This window comes from Salmo salar, chromosome 07 (assembly GCF_965601325.2).
Source record: "Salmo salar chromosome 07, fSalSal1, whole genome shotgun sequence".
Classification (NCBI taxonomy): Eukaryota; Metazoa; Chordata; class Actinopteri; order Salmoniformes; family Salmonidae; genus Salmo; species Salmo salar.
In genome coordinates this window covers 48,917,683-48,934,266 of record NC_138297.1, presented here as the reverse complement: position 1 = coordinate 48,934,266, position 16,584 = coordinate 48,917,683, and the positions used below count along the sequence as shown (strand labels likewise).

Sequence of the window (16,584 nt, the reverse complement as noted above, 5' to 3'; positions counted from 1 at the left end):
CCTGACTAATGCCATTAGAGGGGATCTGAGGGCAGCACTCTCCACGTGTGTGTGTTTTTTAGTTTTATTGTTCCCCATAAGGATTGTAAAATAAGGAACATTCGGACAAGTGGGGACATTTCACCAGTCCCCACAAGGAAAAATGATATTTTAGGCGTAGGGTTTAGGTTTAAGGTTGGGGTTACAATTTGGGTTAGGAGTTAAGGTTAGGGGTTAAGTTTAGGTTTAGAGGTTAAGGAAAATATAATTTTAAATGGGAATCAACTGTTTGGTCCCCACAAGGATAGTAAAACAAACATGTGTTTATGTGTGTAAGAGAGAGGACACTTCGATGCAATGTACCACTCCCACAGATGCACTTTGCACTGATTTCAACGCAGGATCCCACACGGGGGGCAAGGAGAAACATTCATCACCATTTATCATCACAGCAAGACAGTGGACACACACACACACACAAAACAGTAGAGTTCCAGGTAACTCTGCACGTGTATAGAGTACCACAGTATGATTCATAATACCCATGAAACCTAGCAGTCAAACAGGGAAATGGTTCCAATCATTTTTCCACCATTCATTTTTCTCATAGGTAATTTTATAAACATTTAAAATAAGGGCTGCGTTTCGTGTATGCTTACTCTGGCGTGACGTTTTGATAACCGTGTAAATCTCCCTAGGACAAGGTGACTTGTTCCCCCTCCCTCCCAAATGAAACGCTAATTAGCTGCTAATGTGGCTATCATAAAGAACTACAGATGCCATCATGATCTGGACGAGACTGCCGAATCGAGGCAAAGTTAAGAATCTCTGGATTAACTATCTAATGTTAGCTAAATGCAGTAATTAATAAATTGGCTACATTTCTTTAAATTGACAATTCTGTGAACTGTTTTGTGCAAGTTTTAAATTTACACAATACCTGTTAGAAAAGGTGTAAGCTAGAGATGACGTGCAGAAGCTTGCAGGGATTTGTAGTCTTTCTTGATGTCTACTTTGATGCTGATTATCATTTTTGAATCTGAGAGTAAATAGAGGTGAATATATAGATAAGTCATCTTGTTCGAGAGAGATTTACATGTTATCAAAAAGTCACGCCACGATAAGCCTGCACGAAACATAGCCCTTATTTTAAGTGTTTCTAAAATCCTCTATGAGAAAGATGAATGGTGGAAAAACAATTGGAACCTGTTTGACCGCTAGGTTTTATGGGTATTATGACACCTCCACTGTGGGGCTCTATGGTGAGTGTCTGTGTAGTGCTCCTTTGAACACACACAGGGCAGTAGGAGGGTGAAACCTGAAGAAAGTGAGGATCAGTAGCACTAACCTCTTTAACTCACTATTTAAAACCATGTTTTGTACATGTTATGAACAACAGAGCCGGTATTTCAGAGCAAACTAGATTAACAGAAAGTGCATCAGTGCTGAGGTGGTAGGGACACCTAGTGGAGATAAAGTGTACAGCTGTCAAATTGACTATTAGAGTACGCATGAACACATTCAGTAATCACCATGCATGATGCAGTAACACATATACATTTGGGGAGAAATTTGAGTCAACATTACTGATAAATAATACAAGAAAGATGACCTTGGCTCATAAGTATGATGAGGGCAACAATGTTGCGTCGTGTTTTATTCTTCCGCTCAGTAGTAACCATGACACCACTATTACTGCCAGTGTCAAGCATGATGAATTTTGATGACATAACTATATGCATTCAACAACCAGACATCCCTTTGGGAAAGTGTTAAAGACAAGAGGGGGAAGTGGGAGAGAGAGAGAGAGAGAGAGAGAGAGAGAGAGAGAGAGAGAGAGGGACAGAGTGTGTCAGTTTGTGTTTATGAGTGTGTAATACTCACATCTATTGGATGATGCACGCACGTCATTGTGAGTGATGAGACTGATAAGTCTGGAACAGAGTGCTCGAGGTCTGTTGTTGCCTCAGCTCTGATCCCCTGCCTCCCTGTCCCCAGCTCTATCCCGCTCCAGCTCTGTGGCGGCCAGTGGGGCATGACAACAAGGGCATGACAACACCAGGAACAAAGTCACAAATAACTTCCTCCTCAACCCACACAGATACAGACACAGTGTAAACATAGCATGTGACATGGCATGACATGTGACATGTTTTTGTCCACACATACTATTATACATTGGTAATATAATGTTTATTGCATATACACTTGTCTATGTGTGTACGTGTGTGTGTGTGTGTGTGTGTGTGTGTGTGTGTGTGTGTGTGTGTGTGTGTGTGTGTGTGTGTGTGTGTGTGTGTGTGTGTGTGTGTGTGTGTGTGTGTGTGTGTGTGTGTGTGTGTGTGTGTGTGTGTGTGTGTGTGTGTGACGTTGAGCTGCTCTGACTCTGTGTGTTTTCCAGACAGCTACCTACGTGTCTGGCGCTGGTTGGCGTGGAGTCAAAGCAAAGTCCTTGAGCTAATGAAAGGTCTGGAAGCAGCACAGTCAGCGCCATAGAGATACAACCTATAGAATGTAATCAGCTCTTCATTCCACATAAAACATATAGAAAATGTACAGTACCAGTGAAACATTTGGACACACCTACTCATTCAAGGGTTTCTCTTTATTTTTACTATTTTCTACATTGTAGAATAATAGTGAAGACATCAAAACAATGAAATAACACACGGAATCATGTAGTAACTAAAAAGCTGTGAAACAAATCAAAATATATATTTAGATCTTAGATTCTTCAAAGTAGACACCCTGTGCCTTGATGACACCTTTACACATTCTTGGCATTCTCTTAACCAGCTTCACCTGTAATGATTTTCCAACAGTCTTGAAATAGTTCCCACATATGCTGAGCACTTGTTGACTGCTTTTCCAGGTCATCTGATGAAGCACTCAATCACTCTCTTTCTTGGTCAGATAGCACTTACACAGCCTGGAGGTGTTCTGGGTCATTGTCCTGTTGAAAACAAATGACAGTCCTACTAAACGCTCCCGAGTGGTGCAGCGGTCCAAGGCACTGCATCTCAGTGCTTGAGGTGTCACTACAGACCCTGGTTCAATCCCAGGCTGTATCACAACTGGCCATGATCGTGAGTCCCATAGGGCGGCGCACAATTGGCCCAGAGAGTTTGACCGGGGTAGGCCGTCATTGTAAAATAAGAATTTGTTCTTAACTGACTTGCCTAGTTAAATAAAGGTTAAATAAAATGTTTAATTAAAAAAAACGCAAACCAGATGGGATGGCATATCGCTGCAGAATGCTGTGGTAGCCATGCTGGTTAAGTGTGCCTTGAATTCTAAATAAATCACCGCCAGTGTCACCAGCAAAGCACCCCTACACCATCACACCTCCTCCATGCTTCACAGCGGGAACCACACATGTAGAGATCATCCTTTCACCTACTATGCATCTCACAGAGACACGGCCGTTGGAACTAAAAATCTACAATTTGGACTCCTCTGACCAAAGGACAGATTTCCACCAGTCTAATGTCCATTGCTCGTGTTTCCTGGCCCAAGTCTCTTCTTCTTATTGATGTCCTTATACGTGTCTGGTACTTGAACTATGTAAAGCATTTATTTGGGCTGCAATTTCCTTTAACTCTGGGTCTTCCTTTCCTGTGGCGGAAATGGAGGAAAACTAGCCTCCCTGCGGACCTGGCATCTTTTCACTCCCTCCTCTCTACATTTTCTTCCTCTGTTTCTGCTGCTAATGCCACTTTCTACCACTCTAAATTCCAAGCATCTGCCTCTAACCCTAGGAAGCTCTTTGCCACCTTCTCCTCCCTCCTGAATCCTCCTCCCCCTCCCCTCCCTCTCTGCGGATGACTTCGTCAACCATTTTGAAAAGGTTGATGACATCCGATCCTCGTTTGTTAAGTCAAACGACACCGCTGGTCCTGCTCACATTGCCCTACCCTATACTTTGACCTCTTTCTCCCCTCTCTCTCCAGATGAAATCTTGCGACTTGTGACGGCAGGCCGCCCAACAACCTGCCCGCTTGACCCTATCACCTCCTCTCTTCTCCAGACCATTTCCGGAGACCTTCTCCCCTAGCTCACTTCGCTCATCAACTCATCCTTGACCGCTGGCTATGTCCCTTCCATCTTCAAGAGATTGAGAGTTGCACCCCTTCTCAAAAAACCTACACTCGATCCCTCCGATGTCAACAACTACAGACTAGTATCCCTTCTTTCTTTTCTCTCCAAAACTCTTGAGCGTGTCGTCCTTGGCCAGCTCTCTTGCTATCTCTCTCAGAATGACCTTCTTGATCCAAATTAGTCAGGTTTCAAGACTAGTCATTCAACTGAGACTGCTCTTCTCTGTGTCACGGAGGCTCTCCGCACTGCTAAAGCTAACTCTCTCTCCTCTGCTCTCATCCTTCTAGACCTATCTGCTGCCTTTGATACTGTGAACCATCAGATCCTCCTCTCCACCCTCTCCAAGTTGGGCATCTCCGGCGCAGCTCACTCTTGGATTGCGTCCTACCTGACAGGTCGCTCCTACCAGGTGGCGTGGCGAGAATCCGTCTCCGCACCACGTGCTCTCACCACTGGTGTCCCCCAGGGCTCAGTTCTAGGCCCTCTCCTATTCTCGCTATACACCAAGTCACTTGGCTCTGTCATATCCTCACATGGTCTCTCCTATCATTGCTACGCAGACGACACACAATTAATCTTCTCCTTTCCCCCTTCTGATAACCAGGTGGCGAATCGCATCTCTGCATGTCTGGCAGACATATCAGTGTGGATGACGGATCACCACCTCAAGCTGAACCTCGGCAAGATGGAGCTGCTCTTCCTCCCGGGGAAGGACTGCCCGTTCCATGATCTCGCCATCACGGTTGACAACTCCATTGTGTCCTCCTCCCAGAGTGCTAAGAGCCTTGGCGTGACCCTGGACAACACCCTGTCGTTCTCTGCTAACATCAAGGCAGTGACCCGATCCTGTAGGTTCCTGCTATACAACATTCGCAGAGTACGACCCTGCCTTACACAGGAAGCGGCGCAGGTCCTAATCCAGGCACTTGTCATTTCCCGTCTGGATTACTGCAACTCGCTGCTGGCGGGGCTCCCTGCCTGTGCCATTAAAGCCCTACAACTCATCCAGAACGCCGCAACCCGTCTGGTGTTCAACCTTCTCAAGTTCTCTCACGTCACGCCGCTCCTCCGCACACACCACTGGCTTCCAGTTGAAGTTCACATCTGCTACAAGACCATGGTGCTTGCCTATGGAGCTGTGAGGGGAACGGCACCTCCGTATCTTCAGGCTCTGATCAGTCCCTACACCCAAAGAAGGGCACTGCGTTCATCCACCTCTGGCCTGCTCACCTCCCTACCTCTGCGGAAGCACAGTTCCCGCTCAGCCCAGTCAAAACTGTTCGCTGCTCTGGCACCCCAATGGTGGAACAAGCTCCCTCACGACGCCAGGACAGCGGAGTCAATCACCACCTTCCGGAGACACCTGAAACCCCACCTCTTTAAGGAATACCTGGGATAGGATAAAGTAATCCTTCTAACCCCCCCCCCCCCCCCAAAAAAAGCTATAGATATACTATTGTAAAGTGGTTGTTCCACTGGATATCTTAAGGTGAATGCACCAATTTGTAAGTCGCTCTGGATAAGAGCGTCTGCTAAATGACGTAAATGTAAATGTAATGTAATAATATGCCATAATATGGACTTAGTCTTTTACCAAATAGGGCTATCTTCTGTATACCCCCCCTACCTTGTCAGAACACAACTGATTGGCTTTAAGAAGGCAAGAAATTCCACAAATTAACTTTTAACAAGGCACACCTGTTAAGTGAAATACATTCCAGGTGATTTTCTCATGAAGCTGGTTGAGAGAATGCCAAGAGTGTGCAAAGCTGTCATCAATGCAAAGGGTGGCTACTTTGAAGAATCTAGAATATAAAATATATTTTGATTTGTTTAACACTTTTTTTGGTTACTACATGATTCCATATGTTATTTCATAGTTTTGATGTCTTCACTATTAATGTACAATGTAGAAAATAGTACAAATAAAGAAAAACACTGGAATGAGTAGGTGTGTCCAAACTTTTGACTGGTACTATATACGCACAAAAGTTATTCTTTATCCCACATTATATATTTGGCACAAAACATCAAACAACTTTGTAAAGCTAAAACAAATATAATTTCATAGACTCGATGCACTACAAAATGGTCAGACTCAGTGGAACTTTTGGGGGAAAACCTTGCTTGGGTAGAAGCAGAGGGAAGTCTTAAAATGGTATGTGTTCCAGGTCCATTTTCATCAATCTAGGCCAGTCACTCATCAATCTAGGCCAGTCACGCCTGGAAATGGGTGGGACGAATGTAATGATCCTGGATCTGACGACCTGTGTGAGTGAGTGAGTGAGTGAGTGAGTGAGTGAGTGAGTGAGTGAGTGAGTGAGTGAGTGAGTGAGGTGAGAGACCCACTGTCACCATCATTTAGACCAGAACAAGAGTTTTAAACATCTTCCTGGGAATCCTAATCCTCAATGTACCAGTTTCTATCCCCATGTAACCCTGTTTCCATCTCATACTGGGAACCAAAGTCCCCCCCCAGTCATCACATTTCATGTAGTCACTGGGAGACGACACAGCTCCGTGGAGATAGAAAGAGAGAGTGAGAGCGAGCGAGAGAGAGAAGCAGAGAGAGAGAGAGACAGAGACAGAGAGAGAGAGGCCTCCTCCAGTCAGACAAAGACAGATGACAGGCTGGGGGTAAATCTCCCAGCAGCAGCAGCAGTAGCACTCAGAGACGGGTGTTCACAGAGACAGAACAGGGAATAAATCCAAATGTAAATACAAGTCTGTTGACAACAGGGGCCCCAAAATGGGCTTCCATCGATCTGTTGCTTTATTTGTTTGCGCTCTGTCTCTTTCCTGTTCCCTCTCTCTCCCTCTGTGTGTGTGTGGTGTGTGTGTGTGTGTGTGTGTGTGTGTGTGTGTGTGTGTGTGTGTGTGTGTGTGTGTGTGTGTGTGTGTGTGTGTCTCTCTCTCTCTCTCTCTCTGGATGTTAGATCCTCACACAAGAGAGGGATAGTGCTATCTTCCTTACAGTAGTGGTGTGACTTGTTGATTGGTGAGAGAATGTCAGGGTGGTGAGGGATAGCTGAGAATTTGAGCAGGGACTCAGGGAGCAGCAGACGCTGTTTCACCACTAGACTAGAGTGAAGTGATGACCTCATTTCCTGTGACTTCAGATAAGAACTGGACCAGAGATAATCTATATTATGTTGAAATGGTCTTGTCTCTGCCCTAACAATGAGAGTCGTTGTCAGAAAGGCGAAAAGGCAGGTGGGAGCAGGTGAGATCAGGTGGGAACATTCTCGCACTAGACTAGCACACTGTTTGGGCAGATACTCGTGTGAACAACAGACAACTCCGATATCAAATATTTGAGTGTACAAAACATCAGGAACACCAGCTCTTTCAATGACATAGACTGACCAGGTGAATCCAAGTGAAAGCTATGATCCCTTACTGATGTCACTTCAAATCAATATAGACAAAGGGGAGGAGACAGGTTTAAGAAGGATTTTTAAGCCTTGAGACAATTGAGACATGGATTGTGTATGTGTGCCATTCAGAGGGTGAATGTGCAAGACAAAATATTTAAGTGCCTTTGAACGGGGTATGGTAGTAGGTGCCAGGTGCACTGGTTTGAGTGTGTCAAGAATTGCAACGCTGCTGGGTTTTTCACGCTCAACAGTTTCCTGTGTGTATCAAGAATGGTCCACCACCCAACTCGACACAACTGTGGGAAGCATTGGAGTCAACATGGGCCAGAACCCCTGTGGAACGCTTTCGACACCGTGTAGAGTCCATGCCCCGACGAATTGTGGGGCAAAAGGGGGTGCAATTGAGGGCAAAAGGGGGTGAAACTCAATATTAGTGTATTGAACACTCAATGCATATCAATACATTCGGAACAACCTTAACATTATGAAACTTTTATTGCATTAAATAAGCCTCACTTAGAAAATCAGCAATACAACATTTTATTGACCAAATCCAAATCCAATCTCTCTTATAGACCACCATACAAAAAATCCCCACTTGGTCTGCTTATCGCTGTATTCTCACGTAGACAGATTTTGATGGGAACGGAGCCTCTTGCTTCGCCTCTTCCTCTCTGACTGGACACAATCCCTTAACATTTGATTTCTTCTCAGGGTTTTTTCTGTATTTTAACTAGGTGAGTTAGAGAGATCATTAACTAGTGTTTAAAGCTGGAATCCTTTTACCATGATGCACAACGCTTCCCAGCTCTGCTTTGACAACAAAACAAAAACAATAACAACGGCCGTGGGGCGGACCGTGGCACCGTTTCCCCTACTGTGGATTTCATCTATAAGGGAACAATAGTACTTCCACTTCATCTAGTGGTTATTGAGATCCAAGGGTCATGTGATCATGGGGGGGGGGGGTCATCAAGAAGCCATCTGAATTTTCCTTTTATTTTTTTTTAATCAAATACCAAAGTTTGACTGTCGATATTTGTCTTTCACAGGATATCGGAAGCTCTGACGTAGCTAGTCACTGCCCTGCTTTACCTAAAGCACTCTGTCTTTCTCCATATATAGCCAACCCCATTAGGTCTAATGTACAGTAAATGATGAACTCTCTCTTCCACTCTGTGGCAACACATACACTAGAGAATGGCTAACGCTGCAGCAGCGTTCATGTGACAGTCGCTGTGCCTGTGGCCTACTTAGCTAGCCGTAGCATTCTGCACTTCCCCTCTAACTCTCACTCTGGGTTGAATGAGGCTCCATGCTTTCTCTCGCTCTCTCTTTTAACGACTGCTCCACTTCCTCATGGCAGGCCAGGGTCCGGGATGGGTTCCGGAATGAGAACGTCTTGTTCTCCCTGGCTGGACAGAATCAAAGCAAATGGCGGCTGCCAAGTACAGCTCATGTGACTGCTGTGTGAAAATGCATCCCGCTCTCTACCCAACCCACCCCTCTCCCGGTCAGCTTGACAACCAACCCTCTCACTCATTCGCTCGCTCTTTCTTTCACCTCTCTTTATTCATCTCTCGGTCTCTTTCTCCCTCTCTCTCTCATCCAAATTCCAGTATGCTTAATTGGTGGGCCCACCCATTTAGACAGCCTTGCCAGAGTTGTTTTATAATTTTTACATAACATTTACCCACTGACAAAGACCCGAATGCAACTGCAGTTATTGTCAGAATGATAAATAACTGATATGGAAATTAAAAAAGGTTGAAAACCTTTGTTACATAAGGGAGATCTTTTCAGGCAATTTGTAGACATCTCATTTTTCATTAAATAAAGGTGCGGGCAGGAGTGTTCTCCTCGTTTGCCAGTACCCTACTGAGGTTACATTTCACACCCTCCCCAGGACACCCCTGTGCCAACTCTGCCAGCCCAGACACACTGACACTGCATACCCATCCACCAGACTGCTCGGTTCTGGAATCAACCTGCTCTAGACTAGAGCCAGCTGCTCACCTCAGGGCTAAAACCCTTCCATTCTAGAACAGTCTAGATTAGTGTTCAAGAGAGACTTAGAACTGTGTTAGAGCTGTTGTAGCTCTGGCAACAGTAGAGTTTGCTGAGAGCAGGAACAGGGAGGGCTCTGGATACGCAAATGCCATGCCACGTTACGGTTAACATCTTGTTATCAAACATAGACACACACTCAAACATAGACGCACACTCAAACATAGACGCACACTCAAACATAGACGCACACTCAAACAGACGCACACTCAAACAGACGCACACTCAAACAGACGCACACTCAAACAGACGCACACTCAAACAGACGCACACTCAAACAGACGCACACTCAAACAGACGCACACTCAAACAGACACACACTCAAACAGACGCACTAAACTTGTCTACGTCTGTTTCTTGTGAGCAGAGGCAAATGATGGAGCATTTCAGCAGCGCCGCACGTACAGCTAGTTTCTCTCTCCATCTGTCTCCCTCCGTTTCTCCCTCCGTTTCTCTGCAACAGTGTAGCCTAATGTCTGCAGATCTTGTTCTTCTGCTGCTTCCTGCGTCACTTCCCCTCCTAGTACACTGTGAGATGTAAACACAAGCGCACCCATGCTCGTTTGCATAAGCGCACAGACACAGTCGCACGCACGCACAAATACAGTCGCACACACAGTCGCAGTCGCACACACACACACACACACACACACACACACACACACACACACACACACACACACACACACACACACACACACACACACACACACACACACACACACACACACACACACACACACACACACACACACACACAAAGGGAGTTGTTAATCACAACCACAAGCGGAAATACAACTTTAACAGCTGGGTTAGAAACCAGCTGTCTCCTACTCAGAGGCACACAGATACATACAGAGACAAATGTATAACTAGCAACACACACCAACACTCTGAGTACAACACACCTGCCGGAGGAAATGCAATAATTCAACAACATCCCACACACAGTGAAACCACCAACCTCAGTGATCTCTGTACTCACATCAGTCTGCAATCCAAGTGTTTTCAAGTAACATTTGCTGAGCTACTGTTGACTCACCAGTAGTGATGGCTTATGGAGTTAGGGAGGAAGAGAGGGAGGAAGAGAGGGAGGGTAAAGAGGACAGGAATTAAATTGCAGTCTGCTGCAAATTACCCAGACACAGGCGTTGTCTGTGTGCTTCAACTTTAAATACAGCCGTGGCTAAAAAACAAACACAACAACATATCATTCAATTAAATGGTATGTTTGTTGTAATGGACAAGAACAGACCTATTTGGCCTGTAACAGGGAGACTGTTAACACTGGACTTCATACATGGCCTGTGACGCAGACTGCGATGTCGGTTTCAGCATGGACGTACACCAGACACACACACACACACACACACACACACACACACACACACACACACACACACACACACACACAAACACAAACACAAATACACTTCAGTACTTGAGTGACACTCTAGCCATTTTAAACATGTCACTAATCTCGCTGCTTCCTCTGTAGTGAAGTGCAGCGCATAGTTTAGCTAAGTCATGCACCCTCCAGAGGAAACAACTGCTTATATCCCTGAACCTCTCCTTTGAAATGGGTGTTAGAATATCCCCACTAATAACAACTATAATAACATGAGTTATGCTGACACACTCAATCTCACTCAACGCTTTGGAATGTCAACCCTGCTCAACTCAAACATGCTTCATTCACATTTCTTCTGCTTGTTGTTGACAACTGTTTATTTGGGGTATTTTATTAGGATCCCCATTAGCTGTTGCGATAGTAGCAAATACTCTTCCTGGGGTCCATATAAAACATGAAACCTGACATATACAGAATATTAATAGACAAGAACAGCTCAAGAACAGAACTACATACATTTTAAACATCCCACATAGCCTACATATCAGTACATCAGTGGAGGCTGCTGATGGGAGGACGGCTCATAATAATGGCTGGAACGATACAGTACAGTACAGTACAGACACATAAAATATCTAGGTCAAATAGGGGAGAGGTGTGTGGTGAGGTGTTGCTTTATCTGTTTTTTTAAACCAGGTTTGCTGTTCACTTGAGCAATCTGAGATGGAAGGGAGTTTCATGCAATCGTGGCTCTTTATAATACTGTACGTTTTCTTGAATTTGTTCTGGATTTGGGAACTGTGAAATTACCCCTGGTGGCATGTCTGGTACGGTAAGTGTGTGTGTCAGTTCTGTGTGTATGTCGACTATGCAAACAATTTGGAATTTTGAACACATTAATGTTTCTTTTAAAAACAGGAAGTGATCCATTCAGTTTCTACTTTTAGCCAAGAGAGACTGGTATGCATAGTATTGCTATTAGCTCTCTGATTACAGTGAAGAGCAAGACATGCTGCTCTGTTCTGGGTAAGCTGCAGTTTTTCTAGGTCCTTCTTTGCCGCAACTGACCATATGACTGTGCAATAATCAAGATAAGATAAAACTAGAGCCTGCAGAACTTGCTTTGTGGGGTGTGGTGTCAAAAAGCATAGCATCTCTTTATCAATTACAGACCTCTCCCCATCTTCACAACAATTGAACCAATACATTTTGACCATGACAGTTTACTATCCAAGGTGACACCAAGTAATTTAGTCTCTTCAATTTGCTCAATAGCTAGATTATGAATTATCAGATTGAGCTGAGGTCTAGAATTTAGGACAATTTGGCACTTTGTTGACAAGGACATGAGGAACAAAACCAAAATCCCTCAGAATTAATTAAATGCTGGTCCAACACAAGATTAAAGGAAACATATTAAAAGAGGACAATACATCAACATTTCTCTAGAATAACACACCTGTAATACCACAGAAATGGAAACCTACACCAAAACACACACTCAAAGAGACATGCACACAGACACACACACCCCAAGGTGTTACATGAAAAAGAGCTCGATTCCTGTGAAATTTACCACGTCCTTCAATGCTTCCTCTTTTTATGTAAAGTGATTCAGGCTGGCAGTGACTCAATCAATAAATAAAGTCATAAATGGACAATGGACCGCAGTAGGTACAGCCTTAAGCCTGCATAGAGTTGTGAGCAAATAAAGGTAACCTGTAGTGGAGAAAGGCATGTAGCTATGTGTACATTACTATCTTACTAGTTTTGCTGACAGGACAGGACATGAGAGCATTTTTATAGCTGTGTTCATAGCCGCGGGAAGTAGTTTGAGGGTGCTGCGCTATTTAATTTTTTTAATTCTTCTTCTTTTTTTAATTCTGATATTTTAGGAGGGTGCTGCAGCACCCTCAGCACCCCTACTTCCTGCAGCTATGGCTGTGTTTACTGAGAGTGCTGGGTTAGAGAGCCCCATCGCTAAAAAGCATATTTCTTATACTGTACAGAGGGATGTCAGCCTGCTCTGCTGTGACAGAAGGAGAGTTCATGCCACCTGTTTTTTGGCTCTTAAGCTAGTTTTTGTGGATAAAGGGAATTCAATTTAGAGGTAAACACCTGGTTGTTGGTTACCTTGTCAGATTTAAAGGGATGAGATGGATAGAGATTTAGACTACACTGATGTGCTCTTTTCTTATACACACTCAAAAACAATGATAAAATGTAGTTGTCCTGGGCAATGTCACAATCTATCAATTGGCCATTGGTCTGTCTAGGTCTTGTCACATACGTGCAAAGGAGATGGAGATGCGCATTCCCGCGCTCTGTGCTCGTTCCAAAGGCGGTCAGTTGCAAGTATTTTTTTGTGTATTCAAGAGAACTGGGAACTCGGAAAACAACAATGTCAAATCATGGTGTCAGTGATATTCGGTTAAAGACCTGGAGAATAAACCCTCCTCCTCACAGCTGCCCATGTCCCTTAAAGTTGATGATGTGGTTGTTACTGACAAGAAGCACATGTCTGAGTTCTTTAATCACCACATCATTAAGTCAGGATTCCTATTTGACTCAGCCATGCCTCCTTGCCCATCCAACATTTCCTCATCTCCCACCCCTTCTAATGCGACTATCCCCAATGCTTCTCCCTCTTTTCCCCTGCCCCGCTACAAAGTTTCTCACTGCAGGCAGTCACTGAATCTGTGGTGCTAAAGGAGTTCCTGAAACTTGACCCCAAAAAAACATCTGGGTCAGATGGTTTAGACCCTTTCTTCATTAAAGGTTGCTGCCCCCATCATCGCCAAGCCTATCTCCGACTTTTTAACATGTCTCTCCTTTCTGGGGAGGTTCCCATTGCTTGGAAGGCAGATGTGGTTAGTCCTTTATTTAAAGGGAGAGATCAAGCTGATCCCAACTGTTATAGGCCTTTTTCTATTTTGTCCTGTTTATCAAAAGTGTTGGAAAAACTTGTCAATAATCAACTGACTGGCCTTCTTGATGTCTATGGTATTCTCTCTGGTATGCAATCTGTTTTCTGCTCAGGATATGGATGTGTCACTGCAACCTTAAAGGTCCTCAATGATGTCTCCATTGCCCTTGATTCTACGCAATGTTGTGCTGCTATTTTTATTGACTTGGTCAAAGCTTTTGATACGGTAGACCATTCCATTCTTGTGGGACGGCTAAGGAGTATTGGTGTCTCTGAGGGGTCTTTGGCCTGGTTTGGTAACTACCTCTCTCAAAGAGTGCAGTGTATAAAGTCAGAAAATGTGCTGTCTCAGCCACTGCCTGTCACCAAGGGAGTACCCCAAGGCTCAATCCTAGGCCCACGCTCTTCTCAATTTACATTAACAACATAGCTCAGGCAGTAGGGAGCTCTCTAATCCATTTTTATGCAGATGATACAGTTTTATACTCAGCTGGCCCCTCCCTGGAGTTTGTTTTAAACGCTCTACAACAAAGCTTTCTTAGTGTCCAACAAGCTTTCTCTACCCTTAACCTTGTTCTGAACAACTCCAAAACAAAAGTCACGCGGTTTGGTAAGAAGAATGCCCCTCTCCCCACAGGTGTGATTACTACCTCTGAGGGTTTAAAGCTTGAGGTAGTCACCTCATACAACATACAAGTACTTGGGAGTATGGCTAGACAGTACACTGTCCTTCTCTCAGCACATATCACAGCTGCAGGCTAAAGTATATATATATATATATATATATATATATATATATATATATATATATATATATATATATATATATATATATATATATATCCCAGCCCCCATCCTGTAGGAGTGGCTTTTGCCTTTTGGTAGGCAATCATTGCAAATAAGAATTTGTTCTTAACTGACTTGCCTAGTTAAATAAAGGTTCAATAAAATAAAATAAAAAATATTCAGGTTGGTACATCCGAGATTCCGACTTGGAATTCCAAGTTGGATGAACTTTCAAAACGATTTTTCCCTTTCAGAGATAGTTTTTTTTCGAGTTCCCAGTTATCATGAACACACTGAAGTCTGAGATTTTCGAATTCCTACCTGTTTTGAACGCTCATTTGTCCCTGATATTACTCCGACATATGGTACAAGGCAGTGACGTCGCATGTTATTGCCACATTTCCTTAACATCTCGTCCCCGTCCGACAGAGGGACTGTAGAACATGCTGATAATGGATTTGGCCCCACCTGTAGGATAACAGGGGGGTATAGGATGTATCAAATGGGGACGGTCCTACAGCTACGCAGTTTCCGATTTGACAGTAGAAAGTTCTCCATGCATCGGACATATAAAGGCTACCCGGTTAATTCTAGAACTTTACAATTATTTAACAGAAATACACTTTAACCAGGTTATGAATGATTTTTCTACCCAATATTTTACATCACAATCGGCAATAAATCATAAAGATGAGTAGTTATGTTCTGTTAATGTTGCGTAATGATGACAATTGGAGAGATCTGAACATCACAAGTTATGAAAGTGCGTCCTCATAAAAATGCCGCCCTCTCGACTGTCAATGCAAGCTCCAAATAACCTGTCTCGACAACGCAAAATCAGACTATAGTGGCGACTTCAATTTTAGTTTAAACAAAACATTTTCTTGCTCGTATTTTCTAGCCTTGGACCAGACAGCGGTCTGTGTGTTGTTGCGGTGCCATCCTTCAAGATATGGGTGAGGTGGACGACCTATAGGCATTATTTTTTAAACAACATACATTCAATAGGCTATGCAATATGTGTAGAAAGCAAAGACCCAGTTGTCGAGCTTACTTCAACTTCAATCTGCGCAACACAAACTGGAATGCGGACATTGGCAAAGCTATAGAGCAAAAATTTGGCAGAAAATTAAAAAAAAATCTGTTCAGCCACAAGCGCAGGAGGGAATTTTCGTATCACGCACTTACAGAAAACACAGAACACAATGCGATTCCTCCGCTGTATCAACACGAGAAAGCCAAAATAACACGCGGAAAGCACCTGCGGTAACGCGCAGAAATGACAGCTGAGAAGAGCATAGAGAAACAGTGCCTCTACCCAGCTGCGTATCAACCATCTGGGACATTATATAAATAAGTTTACTCACGTGAGATGAGCACCGATTCCACTCCCAGGTAGATGGATGGAATAAACACGCACTTTCAAGGGATTTTCCCCTTCAAAAAGTGCTTAATATCTGCAAGTACAATCGCTAATCGACAGACATGTCCCGTCCGATGGGGACGTATTCTGGACCGCCACTGTCCCGGACTTGGTCCCCACTTGCTCCGAGGCAATTGCGCGGGTGTTATTGCAGATGAGTGCGTAGATTTTTTTTTTTATCAGCTCAGGGTACACTCCGTCTCTGTTTTCCTGCTATTTCATTATATCATGACCATCATGTGACATGGCCAAGCCTTTCAATGGAAACTTAAAGGGACCTCCCACGTGATCCAGTCCATGCGCAGTCACTATGGGCAGGGGGAAGTCCACTGCGCTCTGTAAACAGCAATGAGCCATTGATCGCATAATAAAGACTACAGCGTCCAAGTTCTGGCCCATATAATATAAGCTAGCCTACATAATAGTATAAGTCTCCAAAAGATTCACATAGTGAGTTATTTCCCGCATATATGAGCTCATGTATAGGCTATAACATCAAAATGACCATGACTCAGGAATGAGAGGAGCAGGTGCATTTATTGCTATTATAGGACCAATGCAGTGTCTAGTGACCTCG

At 44.0% G+C, this 16,584-nt stretch overlaps 1 protein-coding gene across 1 annotated transcript in view; it reads right to left on the bottom strand.

Moving 5' to 3' along the window:
* The window catches only part of LOC106609351 (uncharacterized), a 57,529-nt gene extending 41,283 nt beyond the window's left edge, over positions 1 to 16,246 (bottom strand). Inside the window, exon 1 of the mRNA XM_082977714.1 lies at positions 15,952 to 16,246. The gene's annotated coding sequence lies outside the window, so the exon portion shown is untranslated. The remainder of the gene's footprint in view (positions 1 to 15,951) is intronic.
* Positions 16,247 to 16,584: the final 338 nt, after the last annotated feature.